We start from the raw sequence: 25,903 nt of genomic DNA, 5'->3' as shown, positions 1-25,903 counted from the left end.
TCACAGGCTCTAACAGTCCCAGAAACACATTTACGGTGAAAAACAGATGTAAAAGAAGTAAAAAAGACATTTTTGTGAGCTACCTGGAAGATATTGACAGAGCGAGTGTTGTATACTGTTGTCACCTTGACCGGAATTCCTCTTCCATAACTATAATGTTTGTTGGAACGATGGCCTGCTTGCGGGTTTCTGTGCAGGCAGCCAGCCCAGTGGTGAAGGGCAGTTTGTTGGGTAGCAGGGTTTGGGCAACACCCTCAAGCCCAAGTACGAGAGAGATGAGGCAGCAGACCCCCACCCCTCCTAAGGCCATACTCACCACTGCACATTTTCTTGCCATTGCTGAAGAATGGTGGTTGATGAATTACAGCAGATGTTTCTCAACAAGAGCCAGGCAGCACCATCATCAGCAGGAAGAAAATGCTTTGATGAGTAATGTGTACTTTACATAGTTTAAGAAATTGCACTTATGAAACAGGAGCAGAAGTAGGGAATTTTGCCCTTATGCATGCTATGAGATTTAATAAGACAATGGCTGATCTTTTCCTTTGGTGCTATTTTCCTTAAATAACCCCATTTCCTTAATATCCAATACCTGTATCAGTATCTGCTTTGAACATACTTACCATCCTTGCCTCCAAGGCCTTTTTGGATAGAACATTCCAAAAATTTTCTATCCTGTTTTTAGATACGTCTTTTGCAACTGAGTCCTGAGATGAACACTCATTCTGAACATGGTTTTGGACAGACCAAACATGAGGGAAATATCAGACTCATGTCCGCTCTATCAAGTCCCTCAAGTTTGTAAAATAGAAGTTATACGAGGGTTGATTGGTAACTTTGTGGCCTAACATAGAAGGAGTCAATTTTAGAAAACCAAGCACATTTATTTTTCAACATAGTCCCCTCCTACATGTACACACTTCAAATTTTCTGCATTTTCACTCAAAGAGTTGAACTGCACATACATGTAACGAGAGCGTCTTGGACCTCCAGGTGGTCCATAGCAGGAGTGATTGATAAGTTCGTGGCCTAAGGTAGAAGGAGATGAGTTATACCGCTCACGTTACATGCACATGCAGTTCAACTCTTTGAGTGAAAATGAAGAACATTTGAAGTTAATAACTCATCTCCTTCCACCTTAGGCCATGAACTTATCAATCACCCCTGCTGTGGACCACTTTCTGGAGGTCCAAGACGCTGACTTCTACAAAGAAGGGATCCATATACTCCACGACTGCTGGACTACGTGTGAAAATGTAGGAAAAATAAATGTGCTAGGTTTTCTAAAATTGACTCCTTCCACCCTAGGCCATGAACTTATCAATCATCCCTTGTAGAACAAATCTGCTTCATCTCTGTCATAAGCAAATGCCACACTTCAGGAATCAACACAGTGAATCTGTTGCATTCCCTCCTTTGCAAGAATATCCTTCTTCAGGTAGGGAGGCTGGACCCGTACACAATATCCTACATCAATATGCAGTATCACAATATCCCAGATGCACTAATACCAGGGACCTGTATAATTTCAGTCAGAACTTTTTACACTTGTATTTAAATCCTTTTATAATAGAGGCAAAAATACCATGTTTTTCTGATCACATCCACTACCTGCATGTTAAATTCCTGTGATTGAGGCCGCCCAGTTCCTTTCAAATACCAACATCATTCAATCTCTCATTATTTGAAACTGCTCCAGTTTTCAATCTTTTTCTATGAAGGTAGGTAGAAAAGGGCAGCACGGTAGCGTAGCAGTAGCATAATGCTGTTACAATGCCAGCAACTCAGGTTCAATTCCATCTCCGCCTGTAAAGAGTTTTACATTCTCCTCGTGACTGTGTGGGTTTCCTACCACGTTCCAAAGACATACTGGTTAGTAAGTCAGTTGATCACACGTATGCAATTGGGCGGGGCAAGCTCTTTGGGCCGGAAGGGCCTGTTACTGTGCTTTATCTCTAGAAAAATCAAAAATAAAATGAAGTAGGTGAACTCACGTATGAAATGAAGAAGACTCCAAGAAGGCTTAGGGTACCTTTTACAACCTCACAGCTGCACAAGGTGTTGCAAGGTTAGTTAAATATTTTTGAAGCTTAGTTATAATTGGGATTAATGCTGGAACCAATTTTATGCATGACATGTCCATACAGGCAGCAGTGCAATCACAGCCATATACAGCCCTCTGTTGTACAAGCTCAAATACTTACATACATGATTATCCCCAGCAACAGAACAAGTATAATTAGGGCTTTCTGTGGATGTTAGCATGTGGAGGATTCCGACGTTGGTTTATCTTGCTAGTGGATATGGAAAATTTTCTAAAGTCCCTTCACCGCAGTGAACTGCCTGTTAATTTCAAAAGCCACAGGAGGGCAGGTATCACTGTTGCCTGGTAACCAGGGACTTTGTGCCCAGTTTAAGGTTTTGATCTACAACCATTCTTGTCTTCAGACTGCCAAAAGCTATGTTGGCACATTAAATGATGTGATGAATTTTATAATGTCACTGCCTACCTTTGTTGAGATACAGGAAAGCAACCCATATTTTGCAGGAGCAAAACAAAAAACAAATTGCTGGAAGAATTCAATAGATCAGGCAGCATCTTTGGACAGAGATGGATAGTTGATATTAAGGGCTGAGAGATTTAATCTGGACTCAAAGACAGAGCTGGGATGGCCAGTATAAAAAGGTAAGGAGAAGGGCTAGGGCAAGAGATAGTAAGCAATAGGTTGATCCAGGTGAGCAGAAGGGCTCAAGTTTTTATCATAGAATAGTACAGCACATTACAGGCCCATTGGCCCACAATGTTGTACCGACCCTCAAACACTGCCTCCCATATAACCTCCCACCTTAAATTCCTCCATATACCTGTATAGTAGTCTCTTAAACTTCACGAGTGTATCTGCCTCCACCACTGACTCAGGCAGTGCATTCCACGCACCAACCACTCTCGGAGTAAAAAACCTTCTTCTAATATCCCCCTTGAACTTCCCACCCCTTACCTTAGAGCCATGTCCTCTTGTATTAAGCAGTGGTGCCCTGGGGAAGAGGCACTGGCTATCCACTTTATCTATTCCTCTTAATATCTTGTACACCTCTATCATGTGTCCTCTCATCCTCCTCTCCAAAGAGTAAAGCCCTAGCTCCCTTAATCTCTGATCATAATGCATACTCTCTAAACCAGGCAGCATCCTGGTAAATCTCCTCTGTACTCTTTCCAGTGCTTCCACATCCTTCCTATAGTGAGGTGACCAGAACTGGACACAGTACTCCAAGTGTGGCCTAACTAGTGTTTTATAGAGCTGCATCATTACATCGCGACTCTTAAACTCTATCCCTCGACTTATGAAAGCTAACACCCCATAAGCTTTCTTAACTACCCTATCTACCTGTGAGGCAACTTTCAGTGATCTGTGGACATGTACCCCAGATCCCTGTGCTCCTCCACACTACCAAGTATCCTGCCATCTACTTTGTACTCTGCCTTGAAGTTTGTCCTTCCAAAGTGTACCACCTCACACTTCTCCGGGTTGAACTCCATCTGCCACTTCTCAGCCCACTTCTGCAACCTATCACTGTCTCTCTGCAATCTTCGACAATCCTCTACACTATCTATAACACCACCAACCTTTGCGTCATCTGCAAAAGAGGATCCTGCTACATTACCCACCCTTTCTGTAGTTGTAATAGTATCCCTGACCAGTAATGCCACCCCTCCTCCCCTTCCCCCCCATCCCTTTTAAAGCATTGAAATCCAGGAATATTGAGAATCCATTCCTGCCCTGGTGCCAGCCAAGTCTCCGTAATGGTCTCTGTTATGCCTCCTTATTTGCCCATTTCCCACAACAGATGCTGCCTGACCTGCTGAGTTCCCCCAGGAGTTTGCTTTTGTTGACCCAGATTCCAGCATTTGCTGTGTTTTTGTCATGCATCTTTACCATCTAAGGCTGGTGTTGAACAACAGGGAAGATTGGTGAAGGTCATTTGCTTTGTAAAAAGGTAAGGCTCATTCTCTTAAAACTATTCAGTTTTAAGGTCACACGTATACTTTAATATCCCTTAATTTCCCTTCATTTATTTTGAAAATTTTAGACAACAGAATGGGGGAAGGGTTCAGATCACTCATTAATTCTGGACATGTTGACTCGATCTTCCCATTCCAATGCAACTATATGTCGATACATATCCCTTGAATGCCTTCTGATTACACAAACTATAATAGCAAAGCATTCAAGAAATATGTATTGACAAGATTAACCTGGGTCATTATTCTAGGAATAGTTTGAGAAATAAATAAAAAGATAATTAATGGATTAACCAAATCATAAATGGATCTTATATTGAAAAAAGAACTGGTGGAACTCACCAAGTCAGGATAGACAACACTTCAGGTTGGTATCCTGCATCAAGACAGATGTGTAGAGGAGAGATAGCCAACATAAAGAGGTGAGGGAGAGGGATGGGTCAGGAGATGTCAACCAATAGGTGGAACCAGGTGAGGAGGGGTTAATGGTCAGATGGAGGCAAGCAGGGGGAAAGGAGGCTGGAAGTAGAGTCAGAGGCAAGATGGTGATAAATGGAGACAACAAGGGGTTGCATATTCTGGATTCAAAAAGGTAAGTGGAATCAGATAAGGGAAGGATGAAGGGAAGATGAGCCAAAATTTATCACTAATCAAATTTGCCGATACTTTACGGAACTTCTAAAGTTTCAACAAGATATTTTGGCGTTGGAGGAGCGGTTGCAAGAAGATAAATTCCTGTTATTTATGGCTATTTTACACATTACTTGCTTCTGGAACTATGCATGCATACTTCCTTTTTTATCTTTGTGATCTAGTGACTCAAAGAATTCTCTCAGAATACCACTTTGAAATTCCATTTAGGATTTCATGATTTACATAAAGATCAGAGCTGACTTTCCTAACAAACTATTGTAATGGCCGTTCTGTAATGTCCACTGCTAAGGTAATGGTTTCTCTGTAGCAGCAATGTTTGGGTTATGACTAGAGATAATGGGGCCTTTGGAATGTATGTTAGCCAATGAGCAGGATGTCGTTCTTTCTTGTGGGTTTGGGAGCAGGGATTTCGTGGTCTTTTGTTGGTGCGAGACGAAGAGGGAAGTCACATGTGGCGAGAGCTGGTAGACCACCGGATGGAGTGGACGGGGAGCGAGGGTCCAAAGGTCAGCGATGTTCGGAGGAGGTCGATGGTGGCCAAATGGCCTTATCAGTGAGCTCCAACGTGCACATTTGGATTTTTACTTAAAATGGCCCCTTTTTCATTTTATTTTCTTTACTAACCCTATATTCAGATTAAGATTTATAAAGTTCAATCATTTAATTGCATATGGTGTACTGTCTGATATTTTACGGTTCCAATTTGTAACCGGGCAACACATCACGCAGCATCCACACAAACGAGATTTCTCAGTTTGGCGGGGCCAGAGGCTGTCTTCCCCTAAACAAACACGTGCTGGCTGAACCTGAGGGTTACAGTTGCAGGGGTTCATCTGGGATTGATTCCTTTGGATGTTGCGCGATTGCCCTGAGCATTGAAGCAGTGAGTTGTGTGTTTAAATCTGCTGGTATGGACACTAGCAGGGTGGAGGGCTGGTGTGCCTCCGTGGGGTTACCGGTAACTGATGTGGGCGTGTTGTATGGGGTAGATATTCATACCCCAGATGAATTGTTAATTCGATTTTTGAGTATGGTTAAAGCTGCTGGTAAAGTTGAGGTCATAGCGCGGAAAGTTGATAAGATGGCAGGCTCAGACCTTGTTTTAATTCAGACTAGTGCTGACGTAATGGTAGTGGAACTGCCAGCGTCTATCGGTGCCCCAGGCGAGCTAGGTCCATGGCCCATCCATACTGTCAGGGAGGAGGAGAAGGTAGCCAAGTGGGCCGAGTCACAAGTCAAGCTTCCCGTAGCTGGGGACGGAGACATCAAAGACAGGGTTCTATCATTTCTAAGGAGTGGTCAGATTTGGAATGTCTAATTAGTTCCCATCCCCCAGTGTAGAGTGAGAGTTCTGAGTTGGCATCTACCCTTACCTCTCTAGCGAGTAAATGGCCCAGTGCACAGGCAGAATATTCTCTGGAGGTCTGGGGTCTCAGTGCCGGTGATTATCCATATGACGATTATTTATCAGTGAAGCTAGAGTTCTCGGAGGCCAATGTGGAACTCTTGGAGGTCCTTGATACATTAGTGCTGGTTTGTACGAACGCTGCTGAGAAGGGCTGCAGTTGAATTCTAGTGGGGACCAATGCCCCTCTTGTGAGGAGGTTCATGGGGGCTTGCAAGAAGAAGGCTGGCGAGAACTTTCTGGGAACATTGTCCGTGCACCCGGTGTTTCGAGCTGTTTTTGAGGAAGTGCGTGGCTGCACTGGGCCAGATACTGAATTCAAACGAGGGACCGTGTGGTTTACCCAGTCGAAGCCAATGGTGGTACGGCCCAGGGAAGTAGCAAGAGTGATGGGGACCCCCAAATTTCCTGAAGTGCCTGAGGCCAAGGCCCTCTTAGTGGATGCTCTGGAATACCACTAGAGGGAGTCCTGCTGGAATACTGGTGAGGCCCGAGCTGCAGAAGCCCTCAATTGTACAGGCGAGCAGGATGGCAGTGATTGTCAGGAACACTACGAAGAGGGAGGTCTCCTTCAAGTGGAGGGTGCCCCGTCACACCTGTTCCCGGTGACGGTAATGTCTAGTGTCCCTGTGAGACAGGAGGGGAGAAACTATTGGAAAAGGAGGTGAAGTTGACAGCTGAGTCATTCAACTTTGGGGACTCCCCAGTGTCTGCGGGTTGGAAGAGGAGGCTGGTAGAGAAGATGTTGAAACTGGAGGGTGTCTTTTCCACTGACAAATTTGATGTGGGTTGTTCTAAGAGCACTCATCACACTATCCAGGTGACTGAGGACACCCCATTTAGAGAGAGGTTGCGGCGACTGGCCCCTGCAGAGGTGGAGGACGTGCGGCAGCATTTATGTAAGTTGAAGGATGCTGTGATCATCAGTGAGTCCCGAAGCCCCTATGCATCCCCAGTAGTGGTGGCCTGGAAGAAGAATGGGAGGGTATGCATGTGTGTGGACAAAGAGAAGATGGCCTTTATATGTCCCCTGAGATTCTTCCAGTTCGAAAGGATGCCCCAGGGCATATTGGGAGCCCCTGCGACCTTCCAGCGGGTCATGGAGAAGATGGTGGGGGATATGAACCTGCTTGATGAGGTGTTGGTGTATCTGGATGACCTTATAGTGTTTGGATCCACCTTGGAGGAACATGAAATGAGGCTACTGAAAGTGCTCGACCGCCTGAAAGCTGAAGGGTTAAAACTTTCCGTGGACAAGTGCCAGTTCTGCAAAACGTCTGTTAGCTACGTTGGTACATATATCATGGGATGGAATAGCTACAGACCTGGCTAAGATCGAGGCAGTGATCACTTGGCCAAGACCCCAGACTGTGAGCACTCTGCGCTCACTCCTTGGGTTCTGTGGTTACTATTGGAGGTTCGTGAAGGGCTATGCAAAAATGAGTCACCCATTGAATCAGCTTCTGTGCAGTTACCCTCCCTTAGGGAAGAAAGGGAGGGGGAGAAAAGGACAGGAGGGTGGAGAGTATCTTAGCCTATCGGAGCTCTTTGGACTGAGATAGGATGTAAAATGTGAGGAGGCCTTTCAGTTGCTGAAGGAGCTGCTGACCCAGACGCCGGTGCTGGCTTTTGCGGACCCCCGATTGCCGTACGTACTGCGCATGGATGCCAGCCGAGAGGGTTTAGGGGGCATCCTGTATCAGGATCAGGGCACCGGGTTGAGACCCATCGCGTTTGTCAGCCAGAGTCTGTCACCCTTCGAGAAAAACTATCCCACGCACGAGTTGGAATTTCTGGCATTGAAGTGGTGGTTCTGAATAAGCTGATTAACTACCTCTATGGGGCCAAGTTGGAGGTGAGGACGGACACAACCCCCTAACTTATATTCTGACCACAAGCTATTGGTGATTGGCGGCGTTGTCTGTCTATGATTTCAGCCTGAAGTACCGGCTGAGAAGCAGGTACATTGATGCTGATGCTTTGTCCCAACGGGTGCTTGAGGGACTGGACAGGGATGAGGGAGTGAGAGAGCATTCCTGCCCCTGGGGTGAAGGCCATGTATCAGTTTGCTATCACCATGATGGAGAGGGAAAGGAGGGGCAGGATCAAGCGGTGGATCAATTGGGAGCTTCTGAATACGCCATTCCCCAAATTTACCGTGACCTGACTGCTCTGAAGACAAATCAGCTGCCGGAATTGAGTTCTGGGAAAGTGGCAGCTGCTCAGCGAGATGATCTGGGCATTGGTACCATTTGGTCAGCGGTCGAAAAGGGAGACATGGCTCAGGCAGAGAAGACAAAACATGCGGCGGTGCCTGCATTACTGAGAGAATGGCCTCGGTTGGAGTTGCAGAACCAGATCCTATACCAGGTCACGTCACCCCCGGACCAACCTCGGCATTGTCAGCTGGTTCTGTCAGAGAAGTATTGCGTTGAAGTCTCTTCATAATGATTCTGGACATTTGGGGGTGGAAAAGACCTATGGATTGCTCAGAGACCGGTTTTAGTGGCCCCAAATGAAGTCAGAGGTCGAAGAATACTGCAAGTCATGTATTCGCTGCATACGGCAGAAGACACTGCCTACACGGGCAGCTCCCTTGTCCCACTTGCAGAGTGCAGGGCCCCTGGACCTGGTGTGTATGGATTTCCTGTCCATAGAACCCGATGCCAGCAACACGATGAATGTCTTAGTCATCACGGACCACTACACCAGATATGCTCAGGCTTTTCCTACCAAGGACCAGAGGGTGTCTACGGAAGCTAAAGTGTTATGGGAGAAGTATTTCATTTATTATTGCTTTCCCAGATGGTGGTTACGTAGTGATCAGGGACAGGATGTCGAGAGCACACTCATTCTTGAGTTACTGGGCATGCTTGGAGTCGAGAAGTCGAAGATCATGCCTATCACCCATAGGGTGATCCCCAGCGAGCGAGAGGTTTAATTGGACCTTGTTAGACATGCTTGGGGCCCCGGAGATGAGCAAGAAGAGCAGGTGGAGTCAACGTATTGGACATTTGGTTCACAGTTACAACTGTACTTGAAATGAAGCTACTGGGTATTTGTCATATTGTCTGATGTTTGGGCACGAGGCGAGGTTGCCCATTGACCTTTGTTTTGGGACTGACAAAGGTGACTTACCACTGAAGACTTATCTGAAGTATGTGTCTGATATGAGGTGAGAGCTAAAAAGGGCTTATGAATTAGTGGGGGTCGCGGCTGCCAAGCAGAATGAAGGAAATAAGAGGAGGTATGATCAAAAGGTGAGGTTCTCCGAATTCCTGCTGAGAGACCGGGTCCTCATAAGGAATTTGGGGCTACCTGGGAAGCATAAACTGGCAGACCATTGGGTGGCTAAGCCCTATATGGTGGAGAGTCAAAAGCCAAACCTATCAGTTTTCCGGGTGAAACCACAGGATGGGAATGGGCCTGTCAAGATTCTCCATCCGAAACACCTGCTGCCCCTGGGACAAGAGGTACAGGTGGACCCAGATCCTGACTTGGAGCCTACACCTAGTAAGAAGACTTTGCAGAAATGCAGGGCGACTCCAGTGCCCACAGCAGGCGAGGTTAGGCCGGCTCCCACCCCTGAGAGGGATACTGATTCGGAGGATGAGGACCTGGATGTGTGGTATATGCTGCCTTTTGCTAACTTCCCATTGGTTGAGGAAGAGTCTTCCACCCTTCTCCGCATGCGGGGGGGGAGGGGCTACCTGTGTACAGTCTGGTTTGCAGCGGGACCACGCAAGGGATGAAGCGGGACTTGGTCATGAGACAGAGGGTTCCAGTTTGCAGCTGGGCACCAGTGTTAGGTCGGGGGAGTCCTCACCAGGTAGACCGGAAGTATCCCCAGTATTGTCTGAACCTGAGGAGTCAGGAGTGGATGTATGGAGGTCTCAGAGAATTAGGAGACCACCAGATAGACTGGCCTACATAGCACCAGAGGAACAGAGTGTGAGCCCTACTATTTTGGGGAGCTGTGTCACTGCCTTGTGCACCTGGATTGGACTTCGTGTTTTGCAGGAAGGGTTGACAAATTATCTCAACATCATGAGGACATGACTAAGTTCAGTGGGAGGAGAGTGTAATGGCCGTTCTGTAATGTTCCACTGCTAAGGTAATGGTTTCTCTGTAGCGGCAATGTTTGGGTTATGACTAGAGATAATGGGGTCTATGGAATGTATGTTAGCCAATGAGTGGGATGTTGTTCTTTCCTGTGGGTCCGGAAGCAGAGATTTCGTGGTCTTTTGTCGGTGAGAGATGAAGAGGGAAAACGCATGTGGAGAGAGCTGGTAGACCACCAGACAGAGTGGACGAGGATCAAGGACCTGAAGGTCAGCGACGCTCGGAGGAGGTCGATGGTGGATGAATGGCCTTATCAGTGAGCTCCAACATGCACATTTGACTTTTTCCTTAAAATGGGCCCTTATTCTTTTTATTTTCTTTGCTAACCCTATATTGAGATTAAAATTATAATGTTCAATCATTTGATTGCATATGGTGTACTGGATGATATTTTGAAGTTCGGATTTGTAACCGGGCAACACATCATGCAGCATCCACACAAACGAGATTTCTCATTTTAGTAGGGCCAGAGGCTGTCTTCCCCTAGACAAACATGTGCTGGCCGAACCTGAGGGTTAGACTAAATTAAAAACACCTTATATTCTATCTGGGTAGCATCCAACCTGATAGCATGAACATCAATTTATCAAACCTCTGGTAATTCTTCTCTCTTCCCTTTTTATCAGTTCCCTACTCTGACTCCCCTCTTACTTCTCTTCTCCTCACCTGCCTATCACCCACCCCTGGAGTCCCTCCTCCTTCCCTTTCTCCCAAAGCTAACTCTCGTATCAGACTCCTTCAGCCTTTTACCTTTTTCACCTATCACCACCCAGCTTCTTATTTCATCCCCCTTCCCCAACCACCCGGCTTCACCCATCAACTTCTAGCTTGTACTCCTCCCCCTCTCCCCCACCTTCTTATTCTGGCATCTTCCCTCTTTCTTTCCAGTTCTTGGCTCAAAGCGTCAACTGTTTAATCATTTCCATAGATGCTGCCTAACCTGCAGAATTCCTCCAGCATCTGCAGAATGCCTTGTACTTAAAAGCACTATTACTTTCAAAACTGATATTCAGTCACGTATACACACAACCATATAAACTCCCAAGTTTGCTTTGTTCTGAATTAATAAAGATTTTCATTTTTGAAGATTTCACAAGGTACTTTCAGACAGTGGCTTTTATGAAAGGCTGAAAAAGAACTGTAAATACAAAGGAGAATTAAATCAGATAGAAACTGTTTCTCCCAAGTGTAGAAATCTGTGTAGAAGCGCCTTTGGCCCCAGCAAGCCTTGAATTCTTTGGCATTTGTCCCATCTATTAATCATTGTAAGCTTTAGAATCATAGCCAAGGAAAATAGAATAGAAAATAGTTTAGAGGCTACAAAGGTTGATAAGTAGGAACCTTATTTGACTACTGAGCCTTTAGTATCAATACTTTCACTCCCATGCAAATGCGAAGAATTAAGGATGCTGAAAATTCAAGACTGAAATAGATAATCTTGGAAATACTCTGCATTCAATGCAGAATCTATGGAGAGAGAAAGAGAGGTAATATTTCTAATTGATGCCCTTTCAGCAAAACTATAAGTAATTAGAGGTAAGTTTAAAGTAGAGAAAAGGAGCAAAAACAACAGAGAACAGAAGGCAAGACTGGTGATGGATAGAAAGCAAAAAGGAGTGAATGGTAAAATGGGTGACAGTGAATTGATGACATTCCAGAGTGGCAAGCTCAGAATAATTAACTGAGGTACCAAACAAATGTGGCACGGATGCTAGAAATCTGAAATAGTGCACAGGAAATACTGATTATCTGATGTTGTTGAACTCAGAATGCTTTAATGCTCTTAGTTGAAAGATAGGGTATTGTTTGGGGTCCAGTTAATGGGAAAAGAGGAGAAGCCATATTTAAGTTGCTGGTGAACGCAGCAGGCCAGGCAGCGTCTCTAGGAAGAGGTACAGTTGACGTTTCAGGCCGAGACCCTTCGTCAGGACTAACTGAAAGAAGAGCTAGTAAGAGATTTGAAAGTCGGAGGGGGAGGGGGAGATCCAAAATGATAGGAGAAGACAGGAGGGGAGAGATGGAGCCAAGAGCTGGACAGGTGATTGGCAAAAGGGATCCCTCTCCCTCCTGTCCACCTGCCCAGCTCTTTGCCAATCACCTGTCCAGCTCTTGGCTCCATCCCTCCCCCTCCTGTCTTCTCCTATCATTTTGGATCTCCCCCTCCCCCTCCAATTTTCAAATCTCTTACTAGCTCTTCCTTCAGTTAGTTCTGATGAAGGGTCTCGGCCCGAAACGTCGACTGTACCTCTTCTTAGAGACGCTGCCTGGCCTGCTGCGTTCACCAGCAACTTTGATGTGTGTTGCTTGAATTTCCAGCATCTGCAGAATTCCTTGTGTTTACGTTTTTAGAAGCCATATTTCCTTTGTTTGCGTGCAGGTATCCCAGGGGAATAAGCATTAGTGGGGAAAGAAACTGAAGAATCCCAGAGCGAACAGTTCCCTAAGAATGCTGAAAAGGGGAAAGGCCCTCATCAATCTTTACTCCCGGCTGATAAGAACACCTGAAAATTTGCCTACTTCTCTCAAAGCTTTAGGAATCACTGAACAAACAGTTCAGAATGTTCTCATTGGAATTGCCTCAATTCCCTCATTCATTCAAAGCCACCTTTTTCTAAGCATTATATCTTTTACAAATATTTATTACGATTGCATAAGGTAACAAACTCCCTGTTCATGTCTGTAAGACTGAGAATGTAATGGTACACCCCCTGTACACCTGCTCATTAACACAAATATCTAATTAGCACATCATGCAGCAGCAACACAATGCAGGGCTGGAGCTTAGGAGACAATGGCGCCCAATGGTGACCCCTTTGCTTGCATCTTCGGAAACAGCTCCATTTCTATCTTTAATATCTCTATTTTTCCCTTTCAGGGTTTTTTTGAAGACCTTGACCCACTCTCAGGGTCTCACAGTTGGCCGCTATTCAATATACCAAGGGCGCGGCCTGGAAGACTAGCACACCTTCAAGGTTCTGGGATTTCATGGCTCTCAAGGCGGGTGAACTTGAGGTCAGTGCCTCCGCAGGAAATCGGTGTGTTGTGGGAGACAGAAAATTGAAAGCAGCAAGCTGGCTGCTGGCTGTGTGACTAGAGACCCGAGTTCTTTGCACACAGAGATCAGAAAAAGTGACGTAACAGGCTTTTAACATTGTAAATCAGCGAGTTGTTTGTTATGTCTCCCCTCTCACTGTGAAACGCAGACATCTCTTTTTCCCTTATTAGGGAGAGAGAGAGCCTGTGGTATGTCAAGTTACCAGGTGAATGAGTAGTCTTTGGGGTACTGCAAATCTGTGTGTTTATTGATGCTTTGCTGCACGCTTGAGTGCTCAGAGGGGGGGTAATGATGCTTTTTTTGCTGCCGGGGGAGGTGGGATTGTTGCTTGCTTCCGCTTCTGCATGGGAGGAGGAGCTGGGAGGGCTTTGGGTTCTAACATTTAACTGTCATTCATTCTTTGGGGCATTCCTCTGCTTTCATGGATGCTTGCGAAGAAAAGGTATTTCAGGTTGTACTTTATATATTGTACACATTTCTCTGACATTAAATGTACCTTTGAACCCTTTGAAAAAGCATGCAGACATGGTCAGGAGGTTTAGTTGTTGTTCAGACCAAACATCAGAGTGGAGAAGAAATGGGAACTAAGTGACTTTGACTGTGGGCTGATTGTTGGTGCCAGATAGGGTGTTTTCTCAGAAACAGCTGATTTCCTGGGATTTTCATGCACAACGGTTTCTAGAATTTAGAGAATGGTGCAAACAAACACAACATCCAGTAGGCAGCAGTCCTGTGGTTAAAAATGCCTTGTTAATGACAGAAATCAGAGGAGAATGGCCACACTTGCTCATGCTGACAGAAGAGCATTTCTGAAGACACAACACATTGAACCCTGAATTTGATGGGCTATAGCAGCAGAAGACTACACTAGGTTCCACTCATGTACCTAATAAAGTGGCCACTAAGTGTATGTTTAAGCAGGGCCACTTAAGAATTCAAAGAACTGAGACTGAAGCCCATTTTAATCCAGGCCTCTCACTGACAAACAGAAGCCAGCTTTCTGACATATTTGCTCCATTGAAAGCACACAGAAAAGCATCAGGTTAGACTGTGCACATCAGTCACACACTGTCAGCCAAGGGAAATCAGTAATGCTCCATTTATACAGAACAATGCTTTTACAATAATAACATTTAGTTGCACCAGTGTTGTGCTGTGTGCAGAAAGTAATCTTGTTATGAGGTTAGATAATACATCATCAAGTGCCTGAATTGAAGTCTTTGACAGGTAGGAGAATGATGAGTAATGCTGCTGGAATACTCAGAAGCAGATTCCCTCCCTGATATCCTAACAAATGGCTCTAATAGTCTATTATGTTTTCTTTGCAATTGCACTTTCAGCTTCCTCCTCCTCAACAGTTCCATCATGTTGATTACTCCCATGCTCTTTGGAAGGCAAGTAGAGGAAACATGGAGAAATTTGCAACGCTGTGTGAAACTGTGTGAGTCCGTGACTGAGGTCACAAAAGGAAATACATCTCATAAACCAGTACGTCGTTCCAAAGATGACCCAGGTAGTACATCAATTGGTCATTGTAAATTGCCCTGTGATTAGGCCCGGGTTAAATAGGTGGGATGTGGGATGGTGTGGATCATTGGGCTGGGCTCTACGCTGTATCTCGAAAGAAATAAAATAAATGACAAAAAGTGTTGCTGGAGTCCAACTTCGTTAAGTAAAATGGGGTCTTGAGAAATAGTGAGTAAAACCTGAGAAAAATTAAAAGAGCTGCAGATGCAGCTAATATAAAACAGAACATAATCTAATACAAAACAGAAAAAGTTGGAAATAGTAAGTCAGGCAATAGCTGTGGAAAGAGAATCAGAGTAAATTCTCAATCAGTACCTCTCATCGATAAACCTGCTCTTTCTGATAGTAGATAAGGACTATTATTTTCTAAACTGTTGAGACCCAAAGCTCTGTCGGCCAATTTTGTACATTGTATAACTATTGCCATTATTGGGGGCAAAAGTACACGAGGGAAAAATTGCTCGGGCAAATAAAATCTGCCAGAGTGTCAAGGAACAAATTCCCTCATGCAAATGTCTGCAAAAATGCTCTGCTCCAAGTTTTGTCTGTTTTCAACGTCACATCTATTTTGTTTTAAGAGTTCTGTTTTAAGAATTTTTGAGCTCCTTTGTTATCAATTTTATGGACCAAAGTAAAGCAGCGGATGTTCATCCAAGGCTCAAAAAATGGCAAAGGCTAATTAAAAGCACAACACTCCACAGAACACATTTTCACAATCCCACTGATATCCTTGCCTCCATATCTCAACTGCCATTCAATTAAGTGTGCAATCTGGAGGAAGTCCTACTTCTCTACAATTGTGACCTACTTGTTTTGCACCTATACTCAGTAGCTGCTTTATTAGGTACAGGAGGTAACCCAGGAGTATGTTCCTGGTATTCTGCCGCTGTAGCCCATCCACATCAAGGTTCAATGTGTTGTGCGTTGAGCGATGCTCTTCTACACACCATTGTTGTAACGCATAGTTATTTGAGTCATTGTCACCTTCCCATCTACTTGAACCAGTACCAGCATTCTCCTCTGACCTCTCTCATTAACAGGGCTTATTTGCCCACTGAACTGTTGCTTTTTTATTTGTTTTTTTTTCCTCACCACTCTGTAAACTTTAGTAACTGTTGTACACGAAAATCTCAGGAGATCAGCAGCTTCTGAGATACTCAAACCACCATATCTGGCACCAACAATCATTCCACTTAGATCACATCTCTTCCCCATTCTGATGTCTGGTCTGATCAACAAATGAACCTTTTTCTTCTTCTTGTAAAGTTTAATGGCAGCTGGCAGACCAACATAAGGTGCATTACCACCACCTGTTGTGTTGGAGTGTGGAGCAATGACACAGAAAATACTTCCACTAAATTCCTCTCCGCCAAAAAAAAACTGGACAATATCAAAGTCTAACACTTTACAGAAAGTCAAATACGCACTTATATATTACATTAAAATGACAGTCATATCCTAATGCTTTTCATGTTAAGCTGTGTCTGTCCCAAGGATCTCAATTTAGCAATTAGTTGTTTCTTTTGCACCTCAAAGGAACTGTATTCTAACAATATTTGCTGCACCATTTCACAACAAGTACACTCCCAATATTATGCATCTTAATTCTGAATAGGGAATTATTCAATCTAGTACGTCCAATACACAAACATGTAAGTCTAATTTCTTCTATTCTTTTATACCCATCTCCCAGTTGAGTTGCCACCTGTTGTGTATTTAATATTTCAGTAGTATTTGGGTAATATTGTAAATATTTTGTTTGATTAAGTATTCTTCTTTAAATAATTCATTATGGGTTTTATGTAAAAATAAATGAATTGCACGCATCATGACACTACCATGTGATATGTGCATGTGCCGTTTAAAGTAAAAAATGAACTATGACTCACATTCCTGGCTCTCTTGTTTTCCTTGCAATTAGTTTAATGTTTTGGAGTTACAAAGCATAGCAGTGGTGATAAGGCATTTTAAAAATAAACCAAAATGACTACCTACCAGTTGAAGCGCAGCAAGAGATTCGAGTTAAAAAAGCGCAGCAAGAAATGGTGGAGTTAAAAAAAAACACAAAACATATTTTTCCTTCAGAGCAGCTGCTTTATTTACAAAAGGAAAGATGATTGAGTTAAAAACAGGAAGAAAATGGAAGAATTCACAGGTTCATAAGCAGTGAATACCTTGTGATAATAATCATAAAAAATTATGAAATGACTGGCTACATGGAACGATAGGTGCTTTCCATTACACAACAGATAACTGGTTTTGTGTACTGAATGGATTGAGCAGTATTTTAAAGCAAATGGAATGGCCAACGAGAAGTGAGTGTCAATTTTGCTGGGTGCATTGGGTTTAAAGACATAAAGTTTGCTTTGAAGTTTAACAGCTCCAAGCAAACCAGCTGGATTGAGCTTTGCTGATTTTCATGAAAGTAATGCAGGAACATTTAGAAATTAAACCATTGTTGATTTCAAAACACTTCAGGTTTCATAAACAGAATCAAAAGTAAGGGGAGTGCATTTCAGTGTATGTGGGTGAACTGAAGAGATTGAGCATTGTCAGTTCAGTAACGGACTTAACGATGCACTGCGAGATCGCTTAGTTTGTGGAATCTTATAAGAAAGCATTCAAAAATGGTTCCTAACTGAAGCAGAACTTGCATTTTAAAGTGCAGTTGAAATAGCTGTATCAATGGAAACAATAGACAGAGATGTAATTGAGTTGCAGTTAGGGATGAAGGTGAGCGTGAACAAAATTGCACCATCTAGACAGAAACTGGCCTGCCTGAACAAACTGTGTTACTGTTGTTGCAGGGACTCACATACACCAGATCAATGCAGGTTTAAAGGTGAAACTTGCAGAAAATACAACAAAGCAGGGCACATACATTGGGCATGGATCTGCACATTGCAGCCACTAAAATAACTTAGTTGCAGGAGGGGCAGGTCTGGCAGCTCAATGTTCCGGAGTTTCCATTGTTTTAAACGTGATAGAACAGGCAGAACTAAAACGGAAAGGATGGCAATACTCATCAGGGAAAATGTCACGGCAGTGTTCAGTCAAGACAGACTGAAGAGCTCATCTAGTGAGGCTTTATGGGTAAAACTGAGGAATAAGCTGGGTATGATCACATTAAAGGAATATTACAGACCACCCAACAATCCATGGGATTTAGAGGAGTAAATTTGTAGAGAGATCATAGTCTGTTGCAAGAAACATAAGATTGTGATAGTAGGTGATTTTAACTTTCCTCATATTGACTGGGACTCACATACTGTAAAAGGGCTGAATAGGAAAAGGTTTATCAACTGTTTCAGGAAAGATTTCTTAGTCATTACATAGAAGTCCCTTCTGGAGGGATTGTGTCACTATATCTTCTATTAGGGAAAGAGACAGGGCAGGTGATAGAAGTTTGCGTAGCGGAAAATTTTGCATCTGGTGATTTTAATGTCATTACTTTCAAGGTAATTATGGAAGGGGATAGGTCTGATCCTCTGGCTGAGATCCTGAAATGGAAAAAAGCCAATTTATTTATTTATTGAGATACAGCGCAGAATAAGCCCCTCTGATTCTTCAAGCTGCACTGTCCAGTGAGCAGCTTCAAGTTCCTGGGTGTCAGGATCTCCGAGGATCTAACCTGGTCTCAACATATTGATGTAGTCATAACGAAGGCAAGACAGCAGCTATGCTTTATTAGGAGTTTGAAGCTATTTGGCATGTCAACAAACAAACTCAAAAACTTCTATAGTTGTACTGTGGAGAGCATTCTGACAGGCTGCATCACTGTCTGGTATGGAGGGGCTACACACAGGACCAAAAGAAACTGCAGAAGGGTGTAAATCTAGTCAGCTCCATCTTGGGCACTAGCCTACAAAGTACCCAGGACATCTTTAGGAAGCGATGTCTCAGAAAGGCAGCGCCCATTATTAAGGATGTCCAGCACCCAGGGCATGCCCTTTTCTCACTGTTACCATCAGGTAGGAGGTACGGAAACCTGAAGGCACACACTCAGCGATTCAGGATCAGCTTCTTCCTCTCTGTCATCCAATTCCTAAATGGACTTTAAAGCTTTGCACACTATCTCACTTTTTTAATATACAGTATTTCTGTTTTTGCACATTTTTTTAAATAATCTATTCAACATATGTAATTAATTTACTTGTTTATGTCTTATTTTATTATTTTTTCTCTCCCTGCTAGATTATGTAATGTATTGAACTGCTGCTGCTAAGTTAACAAATTTCACGTCACATGCCAGTGATGATAAACCTGATTCTGATATATCCTCAGCCTAATCACATAACAATTTCCAATGACCAATTAATCCATCAACTGGTATGTCTTTGGATTGTTAGAGGAAACCAGAGCAACTGGAGGAAACGCATGCAATCATGGGGAGAACATCATTTACATCATTTATCAAATTGTAATTTGTCCTTTACTGTGCCTATTGTTTTGTTTATTAATTATTATACTGTCTTGCACTGTTTTGTGCACTTTATGTAGCCCATGTAGGTCTGAAGTCTAATGTAGTTTTGTGTTGTTTCATGTAGCACCATGGTCCTGGAGGAACATTATTTCATTTTTACTGTGTACTGTACCAGCAGTTATGGTTGAAATGACAATAAAAGCGACTTGACTTGAACATATAAACTCTTTACAGACAGCAGTGGGAATTTTGATGCAATCAGAAAGGATTTGGCAATTGTGGATTGGGACAGGTTGTTTTCTGGAAAAGGTGTACTTGGTAAGTGTGAGGCCTTCAAAAGTGAAATGTTGAGAGAACAGAGTTTGTATGCTCCTGCAAAGTAAAAGGCAAAGGTAACAAGTTCAGGGAACCTTGGTTTTCAAGAGATATTGAGGCCCTGACTAAGAAAACGAAGGAGGTGCATAGCAGGTATAGGCTGGTAGGAACAAATGAGGTACTTGAGGAATATAAGAAATGCACAAGAACACTTAAGAAGGAATTTGAAGGGTCTGTTGTACTTTGGTTGAATAATTCTTGAAATAATAAAATTTGTACTTATGTTTAACTTTGCTAACCGTTGAAGAAAATACATCACTACATTCCTGGGCAGTTCCTAACCTGTGTGTATTTAAGGGAATAAATATTTCACTGCAAAGTAATTGAAAAGCATTGGTAAAAACACACACACACACACACGTCTGAAATAATCTGAAAATGCCTAGCAGATCAAACAGCATCTGGGCAAAGAGAAACAGGGATAACATTTCAGTCTGATGACCTTTCATCTGATGAAATGGTTTCAATTTGAAACATGATTTCTCTTTTTATTTTCCCACAGAAGCTGTCCGAACTGCTGAGTATCTCTAGCATTTTCTGTATTCATTATGCAAAAAATGCACGAGGATTGATATATATTTACTTACTGGTTTCTCCCAATTCCTTTGATTTTTTCTGTTGCATGTTATAGAATTAATGGAGATAGTGACCCTCAGGCAAAGAGTTTGTCATGACCATTTGTATCAAACTGAATTTGGCTATAAAGCCCTCACTGCCTAATCAATAGAGACCTCCCAAGCTGAGGCAAATCACTGAATGATAATGAGGTTGAAAAATCTACAACCTGCTTGTCTATTTGGAACAGCTGATCCATTAGAGGTGGTTGAAAACTCTATCAGTCCAATCATGGAGTCCAACTGTCCAGATACAGTCAAAGCAAAGATGTTGCTTTGTTTTTAAAAAATAGTGAGGTAGTGTTCATGGGTTCATTGTCCATTTGGAAATCTGACGGTGGAGGGGAAGAAGATGCTCCTGAAACGCTTTGTGTGTGTGTTCAGGCTCCTGTACCTCCTCCTTGATGGGAGCAATGAGAAGGGGTATATGGTGGGTGATGGGGGTCGTAATGATGGGTGTCGCCTTTTGAAGGTGTCCTCAATGCTGGGGAGGCTGGTGTCCATGGTGGAACTGGCTGAGTTTATAATTTTCTGCATCCTCTTTTGACAACTAATTCCATAAACATCGCCTGGTAGATCCTTCTAACATAAAAAAACAGTGAACACTGCATATTCTTCAGTGTAAAATTGCTCCTACTCACATCAAAGGATTGTGCTTAGTTTGTGATTGAGGCTCTGACCCATCTGCAACAGGAACCTGGGCAATTTATTACAAAGATAAGAGAGCAAATAATCATTGGGAATAGGATGATAAATGCTGTAACAACACATACATACTCAGCAGGCCAGGCAGCATCTATGGAAAAAATTGAATAGTCGATCTTTCGGGTGAGGCTCTTCACCAGGACTGGAAAGGAAGAAGGATGGAATCAGAAATAAGAAAGTGGGGGGGGGGGAGGGAGGAAGAAGTACAAGGTGGCAGGTGATAGGTGAAACCGGGAGAGGGTGAGGGGGTGAAGTAAAGAGCTGGAAGTTGATTGTTGAAAGGGCTGGAGAAGGGAGAATCTGATAGGAGAGTGTAGAAGATCATGGAAGAAAGGGAAGGTGGAGAAGCATCAGAGGGAGGTGATGGGCAGATAAGAAGAGAAGGTGAGAGTGGGAAACAAGGATGGGGAATGGTGAAGGGGAGGCAATTACTGGAAGTCTGAGAAATCGATGTTCATGCCATCCGGTTGGAGGCTATCCAAACGGAATAAAAAGTGTTGTTCCTCCAACCTGAGTGTGGCCTTATCCTGGCAGTAGAGGAGACCAAGTTCTAACATGTCAGAATAGGAATGGGAAGTAGAAATGAAATGGGTGGCCACTGGGAAACCCTGGCGGATGAAATGAAGGTGCTCAACAAAGCAGTCTCTCAATCTATGTCAGGTCTTGCCGATGTAGAGAAGGCCACACCAGGAGCACCAGGCACAGTAGGTGACCCCAACAGTGTTGCAGGTGAAATGTCGCCTTACCTAGAAGGACAGTTTGGGGTCCTGAGTGGTAATGAGGGAGGAGGAGGTGGAGGGGCAAGTATGGCACTTGTTGCACCTGCAAGGGTAAGTGCCAGGAGTGAGATTAGTGAGGAGGGACAAGTGGAGAAGGGAGTCACATAGGGAGTGATCTCTGCAGAAAACGGAAAGTAAAGGGGAAGGGGAAGATGTGCTTGGTGGTGGTATCCTGTTGAAGATGGTGGAAGTCCCAGAGAATTATGCCCGGATGTGAAGACTTGTGGGGTGGTAGGTGAGGTCAAGAGGAACCCTATCCCTGGTGTGACAGTGGGAGGATGGGGTGAGGGCAGAAGAAGGAGGACATCTCAGTTGTTCTGGAATGAAAAACCTTACACTGAGAACAGATGTGGTGGAGACGGAGGAACTGAGAAAAGGGAATGGCATTTTTTTACAACTGACAGCAGTGGGAAGAGGTATAGTCTAGATAGCTGTGAGAATCAGTGGGTTTATAAAAGATATCAGCAGATAGATGATGGAATAGTAGAGATGGAGGCAGAGAGATCAAGAAAGGGAGAGGGGTGTCAGAAATGGACCAAGTAAATTTGAGGGCAGGATGGAAGTTGGAAACCAAGTTGATGAAACCGACGAGCTCAGTATAGATGCAGGAAGCAGCACCAATGCAGTCATCAATGTAGCGTAGGGGGAGTTGGGGAGTGATGCTCGTGTAAACTTGGAACACAGGTTGTTCCATGTAGCTGACAAAGAAGCAGGCAAAGCTGAGACCTATGCGAGTACCCATGGCTACATCTTGGGTTTGAAAGAAGTGGGAGGCACCAAAGGAGAAATTGTTGAGGGCGAGAACTCTCATGTTTGTGCTAAATGCTGTACTTTTCTTTCATGTGAGCTACCGCCCCAACCTCCTCTCTATGAGAGGATAAAAATTGTCCTTTTTAAATGTGCAAATCCCACGAGTGCTATCCTGAGTGCCATGGCTACTTACTTGGATACTGTAATCAATCAGGAATCACTGAGCTTTAGCATATAGTTAAAGGAAATTGACTGAAACATATCAATAATTGGATAGACATCTTCCATAACAGTTTCAATGATTACATTACAGTGGCGTATACTTCCCCTTTAAGTATTCAATTGCCATAACTGCATTGCCGATGGAATGTAAAAGAAGCCCAGAGCAAGATCCATTTTGGTGATGACAATCATCTACAGTGAAACCAAAATCAGTTCAAAGAATGTTTCTATAAAATAAACAAATTACAAAACTGCATATTATCCTAGCCAGTGTTCAACCACCCTAATCAAATAATTTCAGCTATTTGCAGTAATTAAATAAATCTTTCTGTACCTGAATTACTATATTTTACAGCAAAAATTATATGATTACCTCTATTATTTCCACAGTCCACAAGTTGCAACAAGTAATGATGTAACAGAATGAGATTTCAAATGTAAGATCAACCCAGGTAGTGCATACACACAAAAAAAATATATGATACTGTGTTAATCTTCTTGTAAATGAGTAAATCAATGTGGTTGAAGTTAACATTCAGCATGAGTTAAGTGTGTTAGAAACAAACATATGCAACTGATTGTACACTGAATGGTCTGCCAGATTACTTTTAAGACTGTAAATAATGCATTCTTCTTACAGATCCTGTGTTTGGTATCAAATACCACCAGCAGCTTGCTTCAGCTTTTGCATGAAGTTATGGTACTGAAAAATAACATCTGGTGTCTCTGGGTTCAACACAGTAGCACAGCTGAGTTCTCAGCTGCTGTCACTGCAGCTTCAGCACTCACATGAACTGGAACACTAATTTGGAATTGCTCTCTGCTACACCTCATAAGTAGAAATCCAGTGATTAAAAAGAAAACAAACTTAATACCATGCAAGGAGTTCGTGGAATGACCTACAATGGATACTTTTTAATTCCAAAATTGTCCACTAACAATTCGAGATAATTGAAGACTCAGAAGGTGAAGGTCAACTCAGTTTGAGGTTCCATGCTGGTGCAGCAGTGAACAAATAAGATACGTTAACCCTTCCTCTGCTGTATTTCTTCTGCATGTTTGAAAAGTACAGTTCCTTTTCTGCCCTCTTTTAACTTTTCCATGGTACTAATTGGCACTAAGTCATCATCATATGATATGGTATGTGGTGATGCCATCACAGAGACAGTGTTGTCATCACATAGCTCTTACGACTCAATTTGATCCTGCCCTGAGTGAAGTTTGCAGGTTCTCCCAGTGACTGCATGAGTTTCCCTTGAGATTGTTTTATCTCACACCACAATGGGCTGGTAGGTTAACTACACACAGAGTACCCCACTGTAGCAAAGAACATTTTACATTTTAGAACTAAACAACTACTGCCAATCATCACAAAGTGCTTTGAATGGCTGGTAATGGCACATATCAAAAACTCCTTTCCTGCCACATTAGACATTCAATTATACGCTTTCTAGCAGAACCGCTCTATGACATCTGGCCATGCCACACCTAGAAAACAAGGACACTTATGTCAGAATGCTGTTGCTGGATATCAGTTCGACATTCAACACTATCTTCCCACAGACTTTGGTGAACAAGACGTCAGAAGAACTCGTACCACTCACATGCCTCTTCACAGCAGTGGAAACATGAGCAGTTTCAAACTCCTGGGAGTGCACATCTCACACAACCTCTGATGGTCCCAGAACACATTCTACATAATTAGGAGAGCTCACCAATGTCTTTACTCTCTGAGGAGGCTGTAGAGAGCTGGACAGTACACATTAATATTCATGACCTTCTACAGATGCACAGTGCAGAGCATCTTAACATGCTACATCACTGCATGCTCTGTGGCAGACAGGAAGGTCTACAACAGGTAGTCAAAACTGCCCAACGCATCACTTGCACCAGCCTACCTGCCATCAAGGTGCTGGAAAAGGGCTAGTAACATCATGAAGGATTTCCCCCACACTACCTATAGATTGTATGCCCTTCTCTCATCAGGGAGGAGGCTACGCAGCATCCACACCAGGACCACCAGAAAAAAAAACGTACTTTCCCCAAGCAGTAAGGCAGATCAACACCTCCACTCACTAATCCACCTCTCCACAACCCCAATCACCACTATTTTATCACTTCCTGTCAGTCACCTTATGTACAGACATTCCTGTGCCTAGCATCACTTTATGGACATACAATCAATTTATGTATATAAGCTATCTTATGTATTTATTAGTATGTTTCTTTTCTTATCGTGTTGTTTTTGTGCTACTTTGCATCCGGGGTAACAATTATTTCATTCTCCTTTATACTTGTGTACTGGAAGTGACATTAGGCAATCTTGAATCTTCAGTCTAAGCCCATCATCCCTACTGGGGAGCCAGTATTGACTTGATAGACTGAATTGCTTCCTTGCACATGAAGTCAAGTTTATAGTCATGTACAGTGAGATACAGAAACAATGACAATCTTGTTTCCATCACAGGATTCAGACAACACACAGAATATAAATTATACAAGACAGTGAATGAAATGTTTCTGCCAGCTATAAATAAATGAGATTGAGAGAAACCTTGAAATGATTTTTTTTCTATTTGTGAAGCTTGATTAAGTATGGCATTCACCACTGTGCAGCAGCGATTTTCCCCCATAGGTCAAATCTTTCCCTTTTATTCTCTGCCTCTTTCCAAGTTTCAGAGCTAAATTGGTAAATTGATTTATTATTTTCACATTTACCAACATAGAGTGAAAATCTTTGCTTTGCATGCCATCCATTCAGATAATTGAGTAGCACAGAATGCAGAAGCAGGTGTTAGAGAAAAAATGCAATGCAGACAGGCAATGAGGTGCAATGCCAGGACAAGATTGACTGAGAAGTCACCTTATCATACGAAGAGATCATTCAATAGTCTTATAATCGTGAGATAGATGCTGTCCATGAACCTGGTAGTGCAGGCTTTCAGGCTTTTGTATCTTCTTTTCCAAGGTAGTGAGAAGTATGTACCATGAAGAGATGGCTCATTGTAGAGATTGTGGATCAGATGATCATCTGCATCCTCTTGTTGGTGATCTGGGTTTAACTGACAAGGCCAGCAATTATTGTGCATTGCTATCTCTTCCTGAAAAGATAATGATGAACTGCTACAATCTCTTAGTGAAATCTCTTAGGCGGGAGGAGAAGATGGCAGCGTGGTGCCATTTCCCCGGTGAAGTGATATCGTATCTGTTAAATAGGGGCCGTGGACAATTCTGATTTGATGGAGACAGAC

The 25,903-nt window shown here is 43.2% G+C and overlaps 1 long non-coding RNA gene across 2 annotated transcripts; it reads left to right on the top strand.

Moving 5' to 3' along the window:
- The first annotated feature begins 1,983 nt into the window (after window positions 1-1,983).
- Window positions 1,984-16,640, top strand: LOC140200703 (uncharacterized). 2 transcript variants are annotated; one of them, XR_011886697.1, is made up of 3 exons: window positions 1,984-2,068; window positions 13,078-13,214; window positions 14,598-16,640. It is a non-coding gene; the product is annotated as an uncharacterized lncRNA (long non-coding RNA). The 2 variants fall into 2 exon arrangements; XR_011886696.1 differs by lacking the exon at window positions 1,984-2,068 and adding an exon at window positions 11,579-11,689.
- Window positions 16,641-25,903: the final 9,263 nt, after the last annotated feature.

Source organism: Mobula birostris, chromosome 7 (assembly GCF_030028105.1).
Source record: "Mobula birostris isolate sMobBir1 chromosome 7, sMobBir1.hap1, whole genome shotgun sequence".
In the NCBI taxonomy this organism is placed as follows: domain Eukaryota; kingdom Metazoa; phylum Chordata; class Chondrichthyes; order Myliobatiformes; family Myliobatidae; genus Mobula; species Mobula birostris.
The sequence above is the reverse complement of the archived record's forward strand: the minus strand, read 5'-3'. Positions and strand labels throughout refer to the sequence as shown.